Here is a 19,153-nt window from a genome sequence, read left to right as displayed (position 1 = left end):
AGGGTGGGGTTTTAATGATGGCTGCCCTAATCATTGGAGATTCAGGAAAGGTGTTAACCTTATCTGTCTGGAGGAAGATGCGCAGTCAGAGTGGCTTGTCCATACATGGAACCATGAATGAAACATATTTATTGAACATATACAGAAACAAACAAAGGAAGTCAGTTGCTCAAAAGCTCAAGTTTGCAAAAGACTAGCATCCAGTTGCCGAAAACAAGTCCTGTTCAGCTGCCCACACAACTAACATCCCAATCCAGCTGCTGAAACATCTCTTGTGCAGCTGCCGAAACCCGGGATCGAACCAGGGACCTTTAGATCTTCAGTCTAACGCTCTCCCAACTGAGCTATTTCGGCACAAAAAGCCAAATTCTGACCACAATCGAACACACCACACAAATATCTTCAGTTCAGTGGCACATTTGACGTCCTTTTTTAATCAAGGAAATTGTCCTTCCTAATCCATCTGACATCTGCCCTCTGAAGTATTGTTTTTTCCCTCAAGTGTGGGGTTTTAATGATGGCTGCCCTAATCGTTGGAGATACAGGAAAGGTGTTAATGAAAAAAAACAGAGGAAAATGTTCAAAGCAAACAGTCCTAGCTAAACTTCCTGTATTCACTTCATCATTGGAGGGTAGAAACTTAAAGTGAGAATGGTTTGTCCTCACTAGGAGCCATTGATGAAACCTATTACTTGAAAATATACAGGAAGAAAGAAAGGAAGATGCGCAGTCAGACTGGCTTGTCCATACATGGAACCATGAATGAAACCTATTAATTGAACATATACAGAAAGAAACAAAGGAAGAGGCACAGTCAGACTGCTAACAGTCAGTTGCTCAAAAGCTCAAGTTTGCAATAGACTACCGCCCACTTGCCCAAAAACAAGTCCTGTTCAGCTGCTCACACAACAAGGTAATGACTTTGCCAAACATCCCCATCCAGCTGCTGAAACACCTCTTGTCCAGCCGCCGAAACCCGGGATCAAACCAGGGACCTTTAGATCTTCAGTCTACGCTCTCCCAACTGAGCTATTTCGGCACAAAAAGCTTAATTCTGACCACGATCTAACACACCACACAAATATCTTCAGTTCAGTGGCACAATTGACGTCCTTTTTCAATCAAGGAAATTGTCCTTCCTAATCCGTCTGACATCTGCCCTCTGAAGTATTGTTTTTTCCCTCAAGGGTGGGGTTTTAATGATGGCTGCCCTAATCATTGGAGATTCAGGAAAGGTGTTAACCTTATCTGTCTGGAGGAAGATGCGCAGTCAGAGTGGCTTGTCCATACATGGAACCATGAATGAAACATATTTATTGAACATATACAGAAACAAACAAAGGAAGTCAGTTGCTCAAAAGCTCAAGTTTGCAAAAGACTAGCATCCAGTTGCCGAAAACAAGTCCTGTTCAGCTGCCCACACAACTAACATCCCAATCCAGCTGCTGAAACATCTCTTGTGCAGCTGCCGAAACCCGGGATCGAACCAGGGACCTTTAGATCTTCAGTCTAACGCTCTCCCAACTGAGCTATTTCGGCACAAAAAGCCAAATTCTGACCACAATCGAACACACCACACAAATATCTTCAGTTCAGTGGCACAATTGACGTCCTTTTTCAATCAAGGAAATTGTCCTTCCTAATCCATCTGACATCTGCCCTCTGAAGTATTGTTTTTTCCCTCAAGGGTGGGGTTTTAATGATGGCTGCCCTAATCGTTGGAGATACAGGAAAGGTGTTAATGAAAAAAAACATGTGAAAATGTTCAAAGCAAACAGTCCTAGCTAAACTTCCTGTATTCACTTCATCATTGGAGGCTAGAAACTTAAAGTGAGAATGGTTTGTCCTCACTAGGAGCCATTGATGAAACCTATTACTTGAAAATATACAGGAAGAAAGAAAGGAAGATGCGCAGTCAGACTGGCTTGTCCATACATGGAACCATGAATGAAACCTATTAATTGAACATATACAGAAAGAAACAAAGGAAGAGGCACAGTCAGACTGCTAACAGTCAGTTGCTCAAAAGCTCAAGTTTGCAATAGACTACCGCCCACTTGCCCAAAAACAAGTCCTGTTCAGCTGCTCACACAACAAGGTAATGACTTTGCCAAACTTCCCCATCCAGCTGCTCAAACACCTCTTGTCCAGCTGCCGAAACCCGGGATCGAACCAGGGACCTTTAGATCTTCAGTCTAACGCTCTCCCAACTGAGCTATTTCGGCACAAAAAGCCAAATTCTGACCACAATCGAACACACCACACAAATATCTTCAGTTCAGTGGCACAATTGACGTCCTTTTTCAATCAAGGAAATTGTCCTTCCTAATCCGTCTGACATCTGCCCTCTGAAGTATTGTTTTTTTCCTCAAGGGTGGGGTTTTAATGATGGCTGCCCTAATCGTTGGAGATGCAGGAAAGGTGTTAATGAAAAAAAACAGGGGAAAATGTTCAAAGCAAACAGTTAAACTAGTTAAACTTCCTGTATTCACTTCATCATTGGAGGCTAGAAACTTAAAGTGAGAATGCTTTGTCCTCACCTGGAGCCATGGATGAAACGTATTACTTGAAAATATACAGGAAGAAAGAAAGGAAGATGCGCAGTCAGACTGGCTTGTCCAGACATGGAACCATGAATGAAACCTATTAATTGAACATATACAGAAAGAAACAAAGGAAGAGGCACAGTCAGACTGCTAACAGTCAGTTGCTCAAAAGCTCAAGCTTGCAATAGACTACCGCCCACTTGCCCAAAAACAAGTCCTGTTCAGCTGCTCACACAACAAGGTAATGACTTTGCCAAACATCCCCATCCAGCTGCTGAAACACCTCTTGTCCAGCCGCCGAAACCCGGGATCAAACCAGGGACCTTTAGATCTTCAGTCTACGCTCTCCCAACTGAGCTATTTCGGCACAAAAAGCTTAATTCTGACCACGATCTAACACACCACACAAATATCTTCAGTTCAGTGGCACAATTGACGTCCTTTTTCAATCAAGGAAATTGTCCTTCCTAATCCGTCTGACATCTGCCCTCTGAAGTATTGTTTTTTCCCTCAAGGGTGGGGTTTTAATGATGGCTGCCCTAATCATTGGAGATTCAGGAAAGGTGTTAACGAAAAAAAAACATAAGAAAATGTTCAAAGCAAACAGTCCTAGCTGAACTTCCTGTATTCACTTCATCATTGGAGGCTAGAAACTTAAAGTGAGAATGCTTTGTCCTCACCAGGAGCCATGGATGAAACTTATTACTTGAAAATATACAGGAAGAAAGAAAGGAAGATGCGCAGTCAGACTGGCTTGTCCATACATGGAACCATGAATGAAACATATTAATTGAACATATACAGAAAGAAACAAAGGAAGAGGCACAGTCAGACTGCTAACAGTCAGTTGCTCAAAAGCTCAAGTTTGCAATAGACTACCGCCCACTTGCCCAAAAACAAGTCCTGTTCAGCTGCCCACACAACTAACATCCCAATCCAGCTGCTGAAACATCTCTTGTGCAGCTGCCGAAACCCGGGATCGAACCAGGGACCTTTAGATCTTCAGTCTAACGCTCTCCCAACTGAGCTATTTCGGCACAAAAAGCCAAATTCTGACCACAATCGAACACACCACACAAATATCTTCAGTTCAGTGGCACATTTGACGTCCTTTTTCAATCAAGGAAATTGTCCTTCCTAATCCATCTGACATCTGCCCTCTGAAGTATTGTTTTTTCCCTCAAGTGTGGGGTTTTAATGATGGCTGCCCTAATCGTTGGAGATACAGGAAAGGTGTTAATGAAAAAAAACATGTGAAAATGTTCAAAGCAAACAGTCCTAGCTAAACTTCCTGTATTCACTTCATCATTGGAGGGTAGAAACTTAAAGTGAGAATGGTTTGTCCTCACTAGGAGCCATTGATGAAACCTATTACTTGAAAATATACAGGAAGAAAGAAAGGAAGATGCGCAGTCAGACTGGCTTGTCCATACATGGAACCATGAATGAAACCTATTAATTGAACATATACAGAAAGAAACAAAGGAAGAGGCACAGTCAGACTGCTAACAGTCAGTTGCTCAAAAGCTCAAGTTTGCAATAGACTACCGCCCACTTGCCCAAAAACAAGTCCTGTTCAGCTGCTCACACAACAAGGTAATGACTTTGCCAAACATCCCCATCCAGCTGCTGAAACACCTCTTGTCCAGCCGCCGAAACCCGGGATCAAACCAGGGACCTTTAGATCTTCAGTCTACGCTCTCCCAACTGAGCTATTTCGGCACAAAAAGCTTAATTCTGACCACGATCTAACACACCACACAAATATCTTCAGTTCAGTGGCACAATTGACGTCCTTTTTCAATCAAGGAAATTGTCCTTCCTAATCCGTCTGACATCTGCCCTCTGAAGTATTGTTTTTTCCCTCAAGGGTGGGGTTTTAATGATGGCTGCCCTAATCATTGGAGATTCAGGAAAGGTGTTAACCTTATCTGTCTGGAGGAAGATGCGCAGTCAGAGTGGCTTGTCCATACATGGAACCATGAATGAAACATATTTATTGAACATATACAGAAACAAACAAAGGAAGTCAGTTGCTCAAAAGCTCAAGTTTGCAAAAGACTAGCATCCAGTTGCCGAAAACAAGTCCTGTTCAGCTGCCCACACAACTAACATCCCAATCCAGCTGCTGAAACATCTCTTGTGCAGCTGCCGAAACCCGGGATCGAACCAGGGACCTTTAGATCTTCAGTCTAACGCTCTCCCAACTGAGCTATTTCGGCACAAAAAGCCAAATTCTGACCACAATCGAACACACCACACAAATATCTTCAGTTCAGTGGCACAATTGACGTCCTTTTTCAATCAAGGAAATTGTCCTTCCTAATCCATCTGACATCTGCCCTCTGAAGTATTGTTTTTTCCCTCAAGGGTGGGGTTTTAATGATGGCTGCCCTAATCGTTGGAGATACAAAAAAGGTGTTAATGAAAAAAAACATGTGAAAATGTTCAAAGCAAACAGTCCTAGCTAAACTTCCTGTATTCACTTCATCATTGGAGGCTAGAAACTTAAAGTGAGAATGGTTTGTCCTCACTAGGAGCCATTGATGAAACCTATTACTTGAAAATATACAGGAAGAAAGAAAGGAAGATGCGCAGTCAGACTGGCTTGTCCATACATGGAACCATGAATGAAACCTATTAATTGAACATATACAGAAAGAAACAAAGGAAGAGGCACAGTCAGACTGCTAACAGTCAGTTGCTCAAAAGCTCAAGTTTGCAATAGACTACCGCCCACTTGCCCAAAAACAAGTCCTGTTCAGCTGCTCACACAACAAGGTAATGACTTTGCCAAACGTCCCCATCCAGCTGCTGAAACACCTCTTGTCCAGCTGCCGAAACCTGGGATCGAACCAGGGACCTTTAGATCTTCAGTCTAACGCTCTCCCAACTGAGCTATTTCGGCACAAAAAGCCAAATTCTGACCACAATCGAACACACCACACAAATATCTTCAGTTCAGTGGCACAATTGACGTCCTTTTTCAATCAAGGAAATTGTCCTTCCTAATCCATCTGACATCTGCCCTCTGAAGTATTGTTTTTTCCCTCAAGGGTGGGGTTTTAATGATGGCTGCCCTAATCGTTGGAGATACAGGAAAGGTGTTAATGAAAAAAAACAGAGGAAAATGTTCAAAGCAAACAGTCCTAGCTAAACTTCCTGTGTTCACTTCATCATTGGAGGCTAGAAACTTAAAGTGAGAATGCTTTGTCCTCACTAGGAGCCATTGATGAAACCTATTACTTGAAAATATACAGGAAGAAAGAAAGGAAGATGCGCAGTCAGACTGGCTTGTCCATACATGGAACCATGAATGAAACCTATTAATTGAACATATACAGAAAGAAACAAAGGAAGAGGCACAGTCAGACTGCTAACAGTCAGTTGCTCAAAAGCTCAAGTTTGCAATAGACTACCGCCCACTTGCCCAAAAACAAGTCCTGTTCAGCTGCTCACACAACAAGGTAATGACTTTGCCAAACGTCCCCATCCAGCTGCTCAAACACCTCTTGTCCAGCTGCCGAAACCCGGGATCGAACCAGGGACCTTTAGATCTTCAGTCTAACAGTCTCCCAACTGAGCTATTTCGGCACAAAAAGCCAAATTCTGACCACAATCGAACACACCACACAAATATCTTCAGTTCAGTGGCACAATTGACGTCCTTTTTCAATCAAGGAAATTGTCCTTCCTAATCCGTCTGACATCTGCCCTCTGAAGTATTGTTTTTTCCCTCAAGGGTGGGGTTTTAATGATGGCTGCCCTAATCGTTGGAGATTCAGGAAAGGTGTTAACCTTATCTGTCTGGAGGAAGATGCGCAGTCAGAGTGGCTTGTCCATACATGGAACAATGAATGAAACATATTTATTGAACATGTACAGAAACAAACAAAGGAAGTCAGTTGCTCAAAAGCTCAAGTTTGCAAAAGACTAGCATCCAGTTGCCGAAAACAAGTCCTGTTCAGCTGCCCACACAACTAACATCCCAATCCAGCTGCTGAAACATCTCTTGTGCAGCTGCCGAAACCCGGGATCGAACCAGGGACCTTTAGATCTTCTGTCTAACGCTCTCCCAACTGAGCTATTTCGGCACAAAAAGCCAAATTCTGACCACAATCGAACACACCACACAAATATCTTCAGTTCAGTGGCACAATTGACGTCCTTTTTCAATCAAGGAAATTGTCCTTCCTAATCTGTCTGACATCTGCCCTCTGAAGTATTGTTTTTTCCCTCAAGGGTGGGGTTTTAATGATGGCTGCCCTAATCGTTGGAGATACAGGAAAGGTGTTAATGAAAAAAAACATGTGAAAATGTTCAAAGCAAACAGTCCTAGCTAAACTTCCTGTATTCACTTCATCATTGGAGGGTAGAAACTTAAAGTGAGAATGGTTTGTCCTCACTAGGAGCCATTGATGAAACCTATTACTTGAAAATATACAGGAAGAAAGAAAGGAAGATGCGCAGTCAGACTGGCTTGTCCATACATGGAACCATGAATGAAACCTATTAATTGAACATATACAGAAAGAAACAAAGGAAGAGGCACAGTCAGACTGCTAACAGTCAGTTGCTCAAAAGCTCAAGTTTGCAATAGACTACCGCCCACTTGCCCAAAAACAAGTCCTGTTCAGCTGCTCACACAACAAGGTAATGACTTTGCCAAACATCCCCATCCAGCTGCTGAAACACCTCTTGTCCAGCCGCCGAAACCCGGGATCAAACCAGGGACCTTTAGATCTTCAGTCTACGCTCTCCCAACTGAGCTATTTCGGCACAAAAAGCTTAATTCTGACCACGATCTAACACACCACACAAATATCTTCAGTTCAGTGGCACAATTGACGTCCTTTTTCAATCAAGGAAATTGTCCTTCCTAATCCGTCTGACATCTGCCCTCTGAAGTATTGTTTTTTCCCTCAAGGGTGGGGTTTTAATGATGGCTGCCCTAATCATTGGAGATTCAGGAAAGGTGTTAACCTTATCTGTCTGGAGGAAGATGCGCAGTCAGAGTGGCTTGTCCATACATGGAACCATGAATGAAACATATTTATTGAACATATACAGAAACAAACAAAGGAAGTCAGTTGCTCAAAAGCTCAAGTTTGCAAAAGACTAGCATCCAGTTGCCGAAAACAAGTCCTGTTCAGCTGCCCACACAACTAACATCCCAATCCAGCTGCTGAAACATCTCTTGTGCAGCTGCCGAAACCCGGGATTGAACCAGGGACCTTTAGATCTTCAGTCTAACGCTCTCCCAACTGAGCTATTTCGGCACAAAAAGCCAAATTCTGACCACAATCGAACACACCACACAAATATCTTCAGTTCAGTGGCACAATTGACGTCCTTTTTCAATCAAGGAAATTGTCCTTCCTAATCCATCTGACATCTGCCCTCTGAAGTATTGTTTTTTCCCTCAAGGGTGGGGTTTTAATGATGGCTGCCCTAATCGTTGGAGATACAGGAAAGGTGTTAATGAAAAAAAACATGTGAAAATGTTCAAAGCAAACAGTCCTAGCTAAACTTCCTGTATTCACTTCATCATTGGAGGCTAGAAACTTAAAGTGAGAATGCTTTGTCCTCACTAGGAGCCATTGATGAAACCTATTACTTGAAAATATACAGGAAGAAAGAAAGGAAGATGCGCAGTCAGACTGGCTTGTCCATACATGGAACCATGAATGAAACCTATTAATTGAACATATACAGAAAGAAACAAAGGAAGAGGCACAGTCAGACTGCTAACAGTCAGTTGCTCAAAAGCTCAAGTTTGCAATAGACTACCGCCCACTTGCCCAAAAACAAGTCCTGTTCAGCTGCTCACACAACAAGGTAATGACTTTGCCAAACGTCCCCATCCAGCTGCTGAAACACCTCTTGTCCAGCTGCCGAAACCCGGGATCGAACCAGGGACCTTTAGATCTTCAGTCTAACGCTCTCCCAACTGAGCTATTTCGGCACAAAAAGCCAAATTCTGACCACAATCGAACACACCACACAAATATCTTCAGTTCAGTGGCACAATTGACGTCCTTTTTCAATCAAGGAAATTGTCCTTCCTAATCCATCTGACATCTGCCCTCTGAAGTATTGTTTTTTCCCTCAAGGGTGGGGTTTTAATGATGGCTGCCCTAATCGTTGGAGATACAGGAAAGGTGTTAATGAAAAAAAACATGTGAAAATGTTCAAAGCAAACAGTCCTAGCTAAACTTCCTGTATTCACTTCATCATTGGAGGCTAGAAACTTAAAGTGAGAATGGTTTGTCCTCACTAGGAGCCATTGATGAAACCTATTACTTGAAAATATACAGGAAGAAAGAAAGGAAGATGCGCAGTCAGACTGGCTTGTCCATACATGGAACCATGAATGAAACCTATTAATTGAACATATACAGAAAGAAACAAAGGAAGAGGCACAGTCAGACTGCTAACAGTCAGTTGCTCAAAAGCTCAAGTTTGCAATAGACTACCGCCCACTTGCCCAAAAACAAGTCCTGTTCAGCTGCTCACACAACAAGGTAATGACTTTGCCAAACGTCCCCATCCAGCTGCTCAAACACCTCTTGTCCAGCTGCCGAAACCCGGGATCGAACCAGGGACCTTTAGATCTTCAGTCTAACGCTCTCCCAACTGAGCTATTTCGGCACAAAAAGCCAACTTCTGACCACAATCGAACACACCACACAAATATCTTCAGTTCAGTGGCACAATTGACGTCCTTTTTCAATCAAGGAAATTGTCCTTCCTAATCCGTCTGACATCTGCCCTCTGAAGTATTGTTTTTTCCCTCAAGGGTGGGGTTTTAATGATGGCTGCCCTAATCGTTGGAGATTCAGGAAAGGTGTTAACCTTATCTGTCTGGAGGAAGATGCGCAGTCAGAGTGGCTTGTCCATACATGGAACAATGAATGAAACATATTTATTGAACATGTACAGAAACAAACAAAGGAAGTCAGTTGCTCAAAAGCTCAAGTTTGCAAAAGACTAGCATCCAGTTGCCGAAAACAAGTCCTGTTCAGCTGCCCACACAACTAACATCCCAATCCAGCTGCTGAAACATCTCTTGTGCAGCTGCCGAAACCCGGGATCGAACCAGGGACCTTTAGATCTTCAGTCTAACGCTCTCCCAACTGAGCTATTTCGGCACAAAAAGCCAAATTCTGACCACAATCGAACACACCACACAAATATCTTCAGTTCAGTGGCACAATTGACGTCCTTTTTCAATCAAGGAAATTGTCCTTCCTAATCTGTCTGACATCTGCCCTCTGAAGTATTGTTTTTTCACTCAAGGGTGGGGTTTTAATGATGGCTGCCCTAATCGTTGGAGATACAGGAAAGGTGTTAATGAAAAAAAACAGAGGAAAATGTTCAAAGCAAACAGTCCTAGCTAAACTTCCTGTATTCACTTCATCATTGGAGGCTAGAAACTTAAAGTGAGAATGGTTTGTCCTCACTAGGAGCCATTGATGAAACCTATTACTTGAAAATATACAGGAAGAAAGAAAGGAAGATGCGCAGTCAGACTGGCTTGTCCATACATGGAACCATGAATGAAACCTATTAATTGAACATATACAGAAAGAAACAAAGGAAGAGGCACAGTCAGACTGCTAACAGTCAGTTGCTCAAAAGCTCAAGTTTGCAATAGACTACCGCCCACTTGCCCAAAAACAAGTCCTGTTCAGCTGCTCACACAACAAGGTAATGACTTTGCCAAACGTCCCCATCCAGCTGCTGAAACACCTCTTGTCAAGCTGCCGAAACCCGGGATCGAACCAGGGACCTTTAGATCTTCAGTCTAACGCTCTCCCAACTGAGCTATTTCGGCACAAAAAGCCAAATTCTGACCACAATCGAACACACCACACAAATATCTTCAGTTCAGTGGCACAATTGACGTCCTTTTTCAATCAAGGAAATTGTCCTTCCTAATCCGTCTGACATCTGCCCTCTGAAGTATTGTTTTTTTCCTCAAGGGTGGGGTTTTAATGATGGCTGCCCTAATCGTTGGAGATGCAGGAAAGGTGTTAATGAAAAAAACCAGGGGAAAATGTTCAAAGCAAACATTTAAACTAGTTAAACTTCCTGTATTCACTTCATCATTGGAGGATAGAAACTTAAAGTGAGAATGGTTTGTCCTCACCTGGAGCCATGGATGAAACGTATTACTTGAAAATATACAGGAAGAAAGAAAGGAAGATGCGCAGTCAGACTGGCTTGTCCATACATGGAACCATGAATGAAACCTATTAATTGAACATATACAGAAAGAAACAAAGGAAGAGGCACAGTCAGACTGCTAACAGTCAGTTGCTCAAAAGCTCAAGTTTGCAATAGACTACCGCCCACTTGCCCAAAAACAAGTCCTGTTCAGCTGCTCACACAACAAGGTAATGACTTTGCCAAACATCCCCATCCAGCTGCTGAAACACCTCTTGTCCAGCCGCCGAAACCCGGGATCAAACCAGGGACCTTTAGATCTTCAGTCTACGCTCTCCCAACTGAGCTATTTCGGCACAAAAAGACAAATTCTGACCACACCACACAAATATCTTCAGTTCAGTGGCACAATTGACGTCCTTTTTCAATCAAGGAAATTGTCCTTCCTAATCCGTCTGACATCTGCCCTCTGAAGTATTGTTTTTTCCCTCAAGGGTGGGGTTTTAATGATGGCTGCCCTAATCATTGGAGATTCAGGAAAGGTGTTAACCTTATCTGTCTGGAGGAAGATGCGCAGTCAGAGTGGCTTGTCCATACATGGAACCATGAATGAAACATATTTATTGAACATATACAGAAACAAACAAAGGAAGTCAGTTGCTCAAAAGCTCAAGTTTGCAAAAGACTAGCATCCAGTTGCCGAAAACAAGTCCTGTTCAGCTGCCCACACAACTAACATCCCAATCCAGCTGCTGAAACATCTCTTGTGCAGCTGCCGAAACCCGGGATCGAACCAGGGACCTTTAGATCTTCAGTCTAACGCTCTCCCAACTGAGCTATTTCGGCACAAAAAGCCAAATTCTGACCACAATCGAACACACCACACAAATATCTTCAGTCCAGTGGCACAATTGACGTCCTTTTTCAATCAAGGAAATTGTCCTTCCTATTCTGTCTGACATCTGCCCTCTGAAGTATTGTTTTTTCCCTCAAGGGTGGGGTTTTAATGATGGCTGCCCTAATCGTTGGAGATACAGGAAAGGTGTTAATGAAAAAAAACATGTGAAAATGTTCAAAGCAAACAGTCCTAGCTAAACTTCCTGTATTCACTTCATCATTGGAGGCTAGAAACTTAAAGTGAGAATGGTTTGTCCTCACTAGGAGCCATTGATGAAACCTATTACTTGAAAATATACAGGAAGAAAGAAAGGAAGATGCGCAGTCAGACTGGCTTGTCCATACATGGAACCATGAATGAAACCTATTAATTGAACATATACAGAAAGAAACAAAGGAAGAGGCACAGTCAGACTGCTAACAGTCAGTTGCTCAAAAGCTCAAGTTTGCAATAGACTACCGCCCACTTGCCCAAAAACAAGTCCTGTTCAGCTGCTCACACAACAAGGTAATGACTTTGCCAAACGTCCCCATCCAGCTGCTGAAACACCTCTTGTCCAGCTGCCGAAACCCGGGATCGAACCAGGGACCTTTAGATCTTCAGTCTAACGCTCTCCCAACTGAGCTATTTCGGCACAAAAAGCCAAATTCTGACCACAATCGAACACACCACACAAATATCTTCAGTTCAGTGGCACAATTGACGTCCTTTTTCAATCAAGGAAATTGTCCTTCCTAATCTGTCTGACATCTGCCCTCTGAAGTATTGTTTTTTCACTCAAGGGTGGGGTTTTAATTATGGCTGCCCTAATCGTTGGAGATGCAGGAAAGGTGTTAACCTTATCTGTCTGGAGGAAGATGCGCAGTCAGAGTGGCTTGTCCATACATGGAACCATGAATGAAACATATTTATTGAACATATACAGAAACAAACAAAGGAAGTCAGTTGCTCAAAAGCTCAAGTTTGCAAAAGACTAGCATCCAGTTGCCGAAAACAAGTCCTGTTCAGCTGCCCACACAACTAACATCCCAATCCAGCTGCTGAAACATCTCTTGTGCAGCTGCCGAAACCCGGGATCGAACCAGGGACCTTTAGATCTTCAGTCTAACGCTCTCCCAACTGAGCTATTTCGGCACAAAAAGCCAAATTCTGACCACAATCGAACACACCACACAAATATCTTCAGTTCAGTGTATTCACTTCATCATTGGAGGCTAGAAACTTAAAGTGAGAATGCTTTGTCCTCACCAGGAGCCATGGATGAAACTTATTATTTGAAAATATACAGGAAGAAAGAAAGGAAGATGCGCAGTCAGACTGACTTGTCCATACATGGAACCATGAATGAAACATATTAATTGAACATATACAGAAAGAAACAAAGGAAGAGGCACAGTCAGACTGCTAACAGTCAGTTGCTCAAAAGCTCAAGTTTGCAATAGACTACCGCCCACTTGCCCAAAAACAAGTCCTGTTCAGCTGCTCACACAACAACAGGGACCTTTAGATCTTCAGTCTAACGCTCTCCCAACTGAGCTATTTCGGCACAAAAAGACAAATTCTGACCACGATCGAACACACCACACAAATATCTTCAGTTCAGTGGCACAATTGACGTCCTTTTTCAATCAAGGAAATTGTCCTTCCTAATCTGTCTGACATCTGCCCTCTGAAGTATTGTTTTTTCACTCAAGGGTGGGGTTTTAATTATGGCTGCCCTAATCATTGGAGATTCAGGAAAGGTGTTAACCTTATCTGTCTGGAGGAAGATGCGCAGTCAGAGTGGCTTGTCCATACATGGAACCATGAATGAAACATATTTATTGAACATATACAGAAACAAACAAAGGAAGTCAGTTGCTCAAAAGCTCAAGTTTGCAAAAGACTAGCATCCAGTTGCCGAAAACAAGTCCTGGTCAGCTGCCCACACAACAAACACCCCTGTCCAGCTGCTGAAACACCTCTTGTGCAGCTGCCGAAACCCGGGATCGAACCAGGGACCTTTAGATCTTCAGTCTAACGCTCTCCCAACTGAGCTATTTCGGCACAAAAAGCATAGTTCTGACCACGATCGAAGAAACTTAAAGTGAGAATGGTTTGTCCTCACCGGGAGCCATTGATGAAACCTATTACTTTAAAATATACAGGAAGAAAGAAAGGAAGATGCGCAGTCAGACTGGCTTGTCCATACATGGAACCATGAATGAAACCTATTAATTGAACATATACAGAAAGAAACAAAGGAAGAGGCACAGTCAGACTGCTAACAGTCAGTTGCTCAAAAGCTCAAGTTTGCAATAGACTACCGCCCACTTGCCCAAAAACAAGTCCTGTTCAGCTGCTCACACAACAAGGTAATGACTTTGCCAAACGTCCCCATCCAGCTGCTGAAACACCTCTTGTCCAGCTGCCGAAACCCGGGATCGAACCAGAGACGTTTAGATCTTCAGTCTAACGCTCTCCCAACTGAGCTATTTCGGCACAAAAAGCCAAATTCTGACCACAATCGAACACACCACACAAATATCTTCAGTTCAGTGGCACAATTGACGTCCTTTTTCAATCAAGGAAATTGTCCTTCCTAATCCGTCTGACATCTGCCCTCTGAAGTATTGTTTTTTTCCTCAAGGGTGGGGTTTTAATGATGGCTGCCCTAATCGTTGGAGATGCAGGAAAGGTGTTAATGAAAAAAACCAGGGGAAAATGTTCAAAGCAAACAGTTAAACTAGTTAAACTTCCTGTATTCACTTCATCATTGGAGGCTAGAAACTTAAAGTGAGAATGGTTTGTCCTCACCTGGAGCCATGGATGAAACGTATTACTTGAAAATATACAGGAAGAAAGAAAGGAAGATGCGCAGTCAGACTGCTAACAGTCAGTTGCTCAAAAGCTCAAGCTTGCAATAGACTACCGCCCACTTGCCCAAAAACAAGTCCTGTTCAGCTGCTCACACAACAAGGTAATGACTTTGCCAAACATCCCCATCCAGCTGCTGAAACACCTCTTGTCCAGCCGCCAAAACCCGGGATCAAACCAGGGACCTTTAGATCTTCAGTCTACGCTCTCCCAACTGAGCTATTTCGGCACAAAAAGCTTAATTCTGACCACGATCTAACACACCACACAAATATCTTCAGTTCAGTGGCACAATTGACGTCCTTTTTCAATCAAGGAAATTGTCCTTCCTAATCCGTCTGACATCTGCCCTCTGAAGTATTGTTTTATCCCTCAAGGGTGGGGTTTTAATGATGGCTGCCCTAATCATTGGAGATTCAGGAAAGGTGTTAACGAAAAAAAAACATAAGAAAATGTTCAAAGCAAACAGTCCTAGCTAAACTTCCTGTATTCACTTCATCATTGGAGGCTAGAAACTTAAAGTGAGAATGCTTTGTCCTCACCAGGAGCCATGGATGAAACTTATTACTTGAAAATATACAGGAAGAAAGAAAGGAAGATGCGCAGTCAGACTGGCTTGTCCATACATGGAACCATGAATGAAACATATTAATTGAACATATACAGAAAGAAACAAAGGAAGAGGCACAGTCAGACTGCTAACAGTCAGTTGCTCAAAAGCTCAAGTTTGCAATAGACTACCGCCCACTTGCCCAAAAACAAGTCCTGTTCAGCTGCTCACACAACAACAGGGACCTTTAGATCTTCAGTCTAACGCTCTCCCAACTGAGCTATTTCGGCACAAAAAGACAAATTCTGACCACGATCGAACACACCACACAAATATCTTCAGTTCAGTGGCACAATTGACGTCCTTTTTCAATCAAGGAAATTGTCCTTCCTAATCTGTCTGACATCTGCCCTCTGAAGTATTGTTTTTTCCCTCAAGGGTGGGGTTTTAATTATGGCTGCCCTGATCATTGGAGATTCAGGAAAGGTGTTAACCTTATCTGTCTGGAGGAAGATGCGCAGTCAGAGTGGCTTGTCCATACATGGAACCATGAATGAAACATATTTATTGAACATATACAGAAACAAACAAAGGAAGTCAGTTGCTCAAAAGCTCAAGTTTGCAAAAGACTACCATCCAGTTGCCGAAAACAAGTCCTGGTCAGCTGCCCACACAACAAACACCCCTGTCCAGCTGCTGAAACACCTCTTGTGCAGCTGCCGAAACACGGGATCGAACCAGGGACCTTTAGATCTTCAGTCTAACGCTCTCCCAACTGAGCTATTTCGGCACAAAAAGCCAAATTCTGACCACAATCGAACACACCACACAAATATCTTCAGTTCAGTGGCACAATTGACGTCCTTTTTCAATCAAGGAAATTGTCCTTCCTAATCCGTCTGACATCTGCCCTCTGAAGTATTGTTTTTTTCCTCAAGGATGGGGTTTTAATGATGGCTGCCCTAATCGTTGGAGATGCAGGAAAGGTGTTAATGAAAAAAAACAGGGGAAAATGTTCAAAGCAAACAGTTAAACTAGTTAAACTTCCTGTAGTCACTTCATAATTGGAGGCTAGAAACTTAAAGTGAGAATGGTTTGTCCTTACCTGGAGCCATTGATGAAACCTATTACTTGAAAATATACAGGAAGAAAGAAAGGAAGATGCGCAGTCAGACTGGCTTGTCCATACATGGAACCATGAATGAAACCTATTAATTGAACATATACAGAAAGAAACAAAGGAAGAGGCACAGTCAGACTGCTAACAGTCAGTTGCTCAAAAGCTCAAGTTTGCAAAAGACTACCATCCAGTTGCCGAAAACAAGTCCTGTTCAGCTGTCCACACAACTAACATCCCAATCCAGCTGCTGAAACATCTCTTGTCAGGCTGCCGAAACCCGGGATTGAACCAGGGACCTTTAGATCTTCATTCTAACGCTCTCCCAACTGAGCTATTTCGGCACAAAAAGCGTAGTTCTGACCACGATCGAAGAAACTTAAAGTGAGAATGGTTTGTCCTCACCGGGAGCCATTGATGAAACCTATTACTTGAAAATATACAGGAAGAAAGAAAGGAAGATGCGCAGTCAGACTGGCTTGTCCATACATGGAACCATGAATGAAACCTATTAATTGAACATATACAGAAAGAAACAAAGGAAGAGGCACAGTCAGACTGCTAACAGTCAGTTGCTCAAAAGCTCAAGTTTGCAATAGACTACCGCCCACTTGCCCAAAAACAAGTCCTGTTCAGCTGCTCACACAACAACAGGGATCCTTCCTAATCCGTCTGACATCTGCCCTCTGAAGTATTGTTTTTTCCCTCAAGGGTGGGGTTTTAATGATGGCTGCCCTAATCGTTGGAGATGCAGGAAAGGTGTTAATGAAAAAAAAACAGGGGAAAATGTTCAAAGCAAACAGTTAAACTAGTTAAACTTCCTGTATTCACTTCATCATTGGAGGCTAGAAACTTAAAGTGAGAATGGTTTGTCCTCACCAGGAGCCATTGATGAAACCTATTACTTGAAAATATACAGGAAGAAAGAAAGGAAGATGCGCAGTCAGACTGGCTTGTCCATACATGGAACCATGAATGAAACATATTTATTGAACATATACAGAAACAAACAAAGGAAGTCAGTTGCTCAAAAGCTCAAGTTTGCAAAAGACTACCATCCAGTTGCCGAAAACAAGTCCTGTTCAGCTGCCCACACATCTAACATCCCAATCCAGCTGCTGAAACATCTCTTGTGCAGCTGCCGAAACCCGGGATCGAACCAGGGACCTTTAGATCTTCAGTCTAACGCTCTCCCAACTGAGCTATTTCGGCACAAAAAGCCAAATTCTGACCACAATCGAACACACCACACAAATATCTTCAGTTCAGTGGCACAATTGACGTCCTTTTTCAATCAAGGAAATTGTCCTTCCTAATCCGTCTGACATCTGCCCTCTGAAGTATTGTTTTTTCCCTCAAGGGTGGGGTTTTAATGATGGCTGCCCTAATCGTTGGAGATACAGGAAAGGTGTTAATGAAAAAAAACATGTGAAAATGTTCAAAGCAAACAGTCCTAGCTAAACTTCCTGTATTCACTTCATCATTGGAGGTTAGAAACTTAAAGTGAGAATGGTTTGTCCTCTCTAGGAGCCATTGATGAAACCTATTACTTGAAAATATACAGGAAGAAAGAAAGGAAGATGCGCAGTCAGACTGGCTTGTCCATACATGGAACCATGAATGAAACCTATTAATTGAACATATACAGAAAGAAACAAAGGAAGAGGCACAGTCAGACTGCTAACAGTCAGTTGCTCAAAAGCTCAAGTTTGCAATAGACTACCGCCCACTTGCCCAAAAACAAGTCCTGTTCAGCTGCTCACACAACAACAGGGATCCTTCCTAATCCGTCTGACATCTGCCCTCTGAAGTATTGTTTTTTCCCTCAAGGGTGGGGTTTTAATGATGGCTGCCCTAATCGTTGGAGATGCAGGAAAGGTGTTAATGAAAAAAAACAGGGGAAAATGTTCAAAGCAAACAGTTAAACTAGTTAAACTTCCTGTATTCACTTCATCATTGGAGGCTAGAAACTTAAAGTGAGAATGGTTTGTCCTCACCAGGAGCCATTGATGAAACCTATTACTTGAAAATATACAGGAAGAAAGAAAGGAAGATGCGCAGTCAGACTGGCTTGTCCATACATGGAACCATGAATGAAACATATTTATTGAACATATACAGAAACAAACAAAGGAAGTCAGTTGCTCAAAAGCTCAAGTTTGCAAAAGACTACCATCCAGTTGCCGAAAACAAGTCCTGTTCAGCTGCCCACACATCTAACATCCCAATCCAGCTGCTGAAACATCTCTTGTGCAGCTGCCGAAACCCGGGATCGAACCAGGGACCTTTAGATCTTCAGTCTAACGCTCTCCCAACTGAGCTATTTCGGCACAAAAAGCCAAATTCTGACCACAATCGAACACACTACACAAATATCTTCAGTTCAGTGGCACAATTGACGTCCTTTTTCAATCAAGGAAATTGTCCTTCCTAATCCGTCTGACATCTGCCCTCTGAAGTATTGTTTTTTCCCTCAAGGGTGGGGTTTTAATGATGGCTGCCCTAATCGTTGGAGATACAGGAAAGGTGTTAATGAAAAAAAACATATGAAAATGTTCAAAGCAAACAGTCCTAGCTAAACTTCCTGTATTCACTTCATCATTGGAGGCTAGAAACTTAAAGTGAGAATGGTTTGTCCTCACTAGGAGCCATTGATGAAACCTATTACTTGAAAAATATACAGGAAGAAAGAAAGGAAAATGCGCAGTCAGACTGGCTTGTCCATACATGGAACCATGAATGAAACCTATTAATTGAACATATACAGAAAGAAACAAAGGAAGAGGCACAGTCAGACTGCTAACAGTCAGTTGCTCAAAAGCTCAAGTTTGCAATAGACTACCGCCCACTTGCCCAAAAACAAGTCCTGTTCAGCTGCTCACACAACAACAGGGATCCTTCCTAATCCGTCTGACATCTGCCCTCTGAAGTATTGTTTTTTCCCTCAAGGGTGGGGTTTTAATGATGGCTGCCCTAATCGTTGGAGATGCAGGAAAGGTGTTAATGAAAAAAAACAG

General features: G+C 42.7%; 28 non-coding genes across 28 annotated transcripts; all 28 read right to left on the bottom strand.

The window, feature by feature from the left end:
* Positions 1-281: 281 nt before the first annotated feature.
* Positions 282-354, bottom strand: trnaf-gaa (transfer RNA phenylalanine (anticodon GAA)). Its single transcript has one exon. It is a non-coding gene; the product is annotated as a tRNA-Phe (tRNA).
* Positions 355-967: 613 nt separating this feature from the next.
* On the bottom strand, positions 968-1,039 carry trnaf-gaa (transfer RNA phenylalanine (anticodon GAA)). The gene has a single exon. It is a non-coding gene; the product is annotated as a tRNA-Phe (tRNA).
* Positions 1,040-1,466: 427 nt separating this feature from the next.
* trnaf-gaa (transfer RNA phenylalanine (anticodon GAA)) lies at positions 1,467-1,539 on the bottom strand. Its single transcript has one exon. It is a non-coding gene; the product is annotated as a tRNA-Phe (tRNA).
* Positions 1,540-2,152: 613 nt separating this feature from the next.
* On the bottom strand, positions 2,153-2,225 carry trnaf-gaa (transfer RNA phenylalanine (anticodon GAA)). The gene has a single exon. It is a non-coding gene; the product is annotated as a tRNA-Phe (tRNA).
* Positions 2,226-2,841: 616 nt separating this feature from the next.
* trnaf-gaa (transfer RNA phenylalanine (anticodon GAA)) lies at positions 2,842-2,913 on the bottom strand. Its single transcript has one exon. It is a non-coding gene; the product is annotated as a tRNA-Phe (tRNA).
* A 597-nt stretch (positions 2,914-3,510) lies between these two features.
* Positions 3,511-3,583, bottom strand: trnaf-gaa (transfer RNA phenylalanine (anticodon GAA)). The gene has a single exon. It is a non-coding gene; the product is annotated as a tRNA-Phe (tRNA).
* Positions 3,584-4,196: 613 nt separating this feature from the next.
* trnaf-gaa (transfer RNA phenylalanine (anticodon GAA)) lies at positions 4,197-4,268 on the bottom strand. The gene has a single exon. It is a non-coding gene; the product is annotated as a tRNA-Phe (tRNA).
* A 427-nt stretch (positions 4,269-4,695) lies between these two features.
* Positions 4,696-4,768, bottom strand: trnaf-gaa (transfer RNA phenylalanine (anticodon GAA)). Its single transcript has one exon. It is a non-coding gene; the product is annotated as a tRNA-Phe (tRNA).
* A 613-nt stretch (positions 4,769-5,381) lies between these two features.
* trnaf-gaa (transfer RNA phenylalanine (anticodon GAA)) lies at positions 5,382-5,454 on the bottom strand. The gene has a single exon. It is a non-coding gene; the product is annotated as a tRNA-Phe (tRNA).
* Positions 5,455-6,067: 613 nt separating this feature from the next.
* On the bottom strand, positions 6,068-6,140 carry trnaf-gaa (transfer RNA phenylalanine (anticodon GAA)). Its single transcript has one exon. It is a non-coding gene; the product is annotated as a tRNA-Phe (tRNA).
* A 427-nt stretch (positions 6,141-6,567) lies between these two features.
* Positions 6,568-6,640, bottom strand: trnaf-gaa (transfer RNA phenylalanine (anticodon GAA)). The gene has a single exon. It is a non-coding gene; the product is annotated as a tRNA-Phe (tRNA).
* A 613-nt stretch (positions 6,641-7,253) lies between these two features.
* trnaf-gaa (transfer RNA phenylalanine (anticodon GAA)) lies at positions 7,254-7,325 on the bottom strand. The gene has a single exon. It is a non-coding gene; the product is annotated as a tRNA-Phe (tRNA).
* Positions 7,326-7,752: 427 nt separating this feature from the next.
* trnaf-gaa (transfer RNA phenylalanine (anticodon GAA)) lies at positions 7,753-7,825 on the bottom strand. The gene has a single exon. It is a non-coding gene; the product is annotated as a tRNA-Phe (tRNA).
* Positions 7,826-8,438: 613 nt separating this feature from the next.
* trnaf-gaa (transfer RNA phenylalanine (anticodon GAA)) lies at positions 8,439-8,511 on the bottom strand. Its single transcript has one exon. It is a non-coding gene; the product is annotated as a tRNA-Phe (tRNA).
* Positions 8,512-9,124: 613 nt separating this feature from the next.
* trnaf-gaa (transfer RNA phenylalanine (anticodon GAA)) lies at positions 9,125-9,197 on the bottom strand. Its single transcript has one exon. It is a non-coding gene; the product is annotated as a tRNA-Phe (tRNA).
* Positions 9,198-9,624: 427 nt separating this feature from the next.
* trnaf-gaa (transfer RNA phenylalanine (anticodon GAA)) lies at positions 9,625-9,697 on the bottom strand. The gene has a single exon. It is a non-coding gene; the product is annotated as a tRNA-Phe (tRNA).
* A 613-nt stretch (positions 9,698-10,310) lies between these two features.
* Positions 10,311-10,383, bottom strand: trnaf-gaa (transfer RNA phenylalanine (anticodon GAA)). Its single transcript has one exon. It is a non-coding gene; the product is annotated as a tRNA-Phe (tRNA).
* Positions 10,384-10,999: 616 nt separating this feature from the next.
* On the bottom strand, positions 11,000-11,071 carry trnaf-gaa (transfer RNA phenylalanine (anticodon GAA)). The gene has a single exon. It is a non-coding gene; the product is annotated as a tRNA-Phe (tRNA).
* Positions 11,072-11,488: 417 nt separating this feature from the next.
* On the bottom strand, positions 11,489-11,561 carry trnaf-gaa (transfer RNA phenylalanine (anticodon GAA)). The gene has a single exon. It is a non-coding gene; the product is annotated as a tRNA-Phe (tRNA).
* Positions 11,562-12,174: 613 nt separating this feature from the next.
* Positions 12,175-12,247, bottom strand: trnaf-gaa (transfer RNA phenylalanine (anticodon GAA)). The gene has a single exon. It is a non-coding gene; the product is annotated as a tRNA-Phe (tRNA).
* Positions 12,248-12,674: 427 nt separating this feature from the next.
* On the bottom strand, positions 12,675-12,747 carry trnaf-gaa (transfer RNA phenylalanine (anticodon GAA)). The gene has a single exon. It is a non-coding gene; the product is annotated as a tRNA-Phe (tRNA).
* Positions 12,748-13,586: 839 nt separating this feature from the next.
* Positions 13,587-13,659, bottom strand: trnaf-gaa (transfer RNA phenylalanine (anticodon GAA)). Its single transcript has one exon. It is a non-coding gene; the product is annotated as a tRNA-Phe (tRNA).
* Positions 13,660-14,021: 362 nt separating this feature from the next.
* trnaf-gaa (transfer RNA phenylalanine (anticodon GAA)) lies at positions 14,022-14,094 on the bottom strand. Its single transcript has one exon. It is a non-coding gene; the product is annotated as a tRNA-Phe (tRNA).
* A 532-nt stretch (positions 14,095-14,626) lies between these two features.
* trnaf-gaa (transfer RNA phenylalanine (anticodon GAA)) lies at positions 14,627-14,698 on the bottom strand. The gene has a single exon. It is a non-coding gene; the product is annotated as a tRNA-Phe (tRNA).
* Positions 14,699-15,736: 1,038 nt separating this feature from the next.
* Positions 15,737-15,809, bottom strand: trnaf-gaa (transfer RNA phenylalanine (anticodon GAA)). Its single transcript has one exon. It is a non-coding gene; the product is annotated as a tRNA-Phe (tRNA).
* Positions 15,810-16,407: 598 nt separating this feature from the next.
* trnaf-gaa (transfer RNA phenylalanine (anticodon GAA)) lies at positions 16,408-16,480 on the bottom strand. The gene has a single exon. It is a non-coding gene; the product is annotated as a tRNA-Phe (tRNA).
* Positions 16,481-17,275: 795 nt separating this feature from the next.
* On the bottom strand, positions 17,276-17,348 carry trnaf-gaa (transfer RNA phenylalanine (anticodon GAA)). Its single transcript has one exon. It is a non-coding gene; the product is annotated as a tRNA-Phe (tRNA).
* A 1,045-nt stretch (positions 17,349-18,393) lies between these two features.
* trnaf-gaa (transfer RNA phenylalanine (anticodon GAA)) lies at positions 18,394-18,466 on the bottom strand. The gene has a single exon. It is a non-coding gene; the product is annotated as a tRNA-Phe (tRNA).
* Between the last annotated feature and the right edge of the window lie 687 nt (positions 18,467-19,153).

Source organism: Centropristis striata, chromosome 3 (genome assembly GCF_030273125.1).
Source record: "Centropristis striata isolate RG_2023a ecotype Rhode Island chromosome 3, C.striata_1.0, whole genome shotgun sequence".
Taxonomy (NCBI): domain Eukaryota; kingdom Metazoa; phylum Chordata; class Actinopteri; order Perciformes; family Serranidae; genus Centropristis; species Centropristis striata.
Note: the sequence above shows the minus strand (reverse complement) of the source record. Positions and strands in the feature narration are given on the sequence as shown.